The sequence below is a fragment of the Phytophthora infestans genome, genomic scaffold, assembly GCF_000142945.1.
Source record: "Phytophthora infestans T30-4 supercont1.17 genomic scaffold, whole genome shotgun sequence".
NCBI lineage: Eukaryota > Oomycota > Peronosporomycetes > Peronosporales > Peronosporaceae > Phytophthora > Phytophthora infestans.
In genome coordinates, this window is record NW_003303742.1 from 2,263,810 (window position 1) to 2,266,136 (window position 2,327).

The window sequence follows — 2,327 nt, forward strand, 5'->3', positions numbered from 1 at the left end:
GCATTTTCGTGAGCTCGTGATTCTCAAAGAAAAATATCTTACTACCCAAAGCCCTACGATTCATGCTTGCGTGGTGTATGCGAGGATCACATCCCCAGGCCGCACATTTGGGCAAGGTCAGTGGGAACACCGTGTCGGTCTGGTACGTCGCATGCCGAGGGCTGTGCTCAAAGGAGCTGCTCTGTGGAAAATGTAAGGTGAAAATGTTTTGTTATACTCTTAATTTGTGAATGCTCTCTAGCTGCATTGTATACTTTGTTTGTGACGAAGGACATATCGTCGAATTTGACAAAACCAGCCTTAAAAATAAGCCGATATACGGCATTACAATGATTTCTATCTTTTCGGGGGCGTTGACAGGACGACGGGACAGTGGTCTGATCGCATTGTGTACGGCCAGCGCACGAAAATCACGCTGATGCCCGTTACTAAACAGTTTATCAAACCCAGGTGAGTGCCGTTCGCCTACGATGTTGCATACGATATCAAATACCTAGCTTTCTACTGACAACCCTTGGCTCGCAGCGGGGTTCTCAGCAAGGGTTAAGCTGAAAGTCTTGGCTTGCAGAGGACTTAGCTTTGACAAACGAAGAAGCACAATGTATTTTCCTACTTATCTGCTGCGTGGCTGTCCACTACAGCACTTCAATATGGGAAAGGAAAAATAGAATTCTGAGTCTCACGTAGTGTGCGTCAGCTGGCATTCCATAGCGATCACCGTTACTGTAGGTGACGGTCTTGTTATTCACCCCCATGCCAGTTGTCGATTAACACGGAAAGAGACGGCGTATGTTGACGCGTTGCTGCGTCACACCGTAGTCCAGCGTTACGGTGCCGTTAGCATGCACTTCGACAATAGAATATGGCCCTTTGGCCACCTGACGATGCTTGTTACCTCGATCCTTAGCTGCAACTCGCATCATGACTTGATCTCCAGGATGATAGAAATGCTCCAAACGCGTAGCATTCTCACGATCATTATCTCTCAGTATTGCTTCAAATCTGCGCTTCGTGAGATAGCTCCAATTCGTTTCATGAAGCTGCCGCGTTATCAGGTCCTGCCCAAAGACTAAATGTGCTGGTGTTGTACCCAAAATCGTGTGATAACTCGCACGTACTGCAAATGCTGCATATTGAATCACTTGTCGCCAATCTGCTTCCGGGTAGCATCGAATACCATTGTTAATGACTAAATGGACTCGCTCACAAATGGCGTTTGCCTGAGGGTTCTTGGTGGAGATTGGCTTTGGCTTGACCGCGTAGCTGGCAAGCATTTCTCGAAACTCTGTAGTGTTAAATTCGTTGCCTTGATCAAACACAACCTCTTTTGGTCTTGGATATCGGCATAACCACGTCACGTCAAAGTTCTCTGCAGTGGTTTTACCACGATTATTTTCTTGAATGGAGACTTCTAGCCATCTTGTAGCTTCGTCATTCACTGTTAGCGCGTAGTAGCGATCACTACCGTAAGGCCCCATGGTATCCACATGCACTACGTCGAAAGGATCGACTGTATGCATTTCTCGTGGTGGTAACTTGCCATAATCCTGAGGTCCACCGTGGAGTTTGGCTCTCTTGCATGTAAGACATCTCCTCACAAAGCTCACCACTGTTTGCTTCATTCCCGACCAATAAAAGAATGACTTCATCGTGTGATACTGGCGCTTGGCACCAGGGTGTACTAATTGAGTGTGATACCAATCGACCAGTTCTTGACGTAATTCGGTGGGAATTAATACACGCTTCTGGTAAGTTAATAGACGTGCACCCATGATATTTTGTATCTTGTAATCCGGGTCGTTTGTACCATTCATGCAGGCTTGGAGTATGTCTTGGATAGCGGAATCTTCATTTTGGTATTGTTTGATGTAGCTGCCCTCCAGAACACACTCAACAGGATCAATCAAGAGCGCCTCCAGCTCAGTCTCTCCCATCTTCTGCTCCGAGTCGCACGCCAGTCGAGAAAATGCATCTGCAGCAACATTTTCCTTTCCGTGAATATGCTCGCAGGTAAGATGATATTCAGATAGTAGCAATTTCCATCGCTTGACCCGCAATGAATTCTCGGTTGGATAAATGAGATTTTTATGGTCCGTGCGGACCACAATAGGAAATCCAAGCAGCATTGTTCTATACTCTTTCAAGATATCCACCACCGATAATAACTCTAGTTCAGTCGTCGTATAGTTTTGCTGCGCGGTAGTGAGACTTCTAGAGTAAGCTGCTACTAATTTTTCTTGTTGTTCAATCAATCCACCCAACTGCTTTCCACTTGCATCTGCATATATCTCGAAAGGTTTCGAGAAATTGGGGAATGTCAGTAGTAC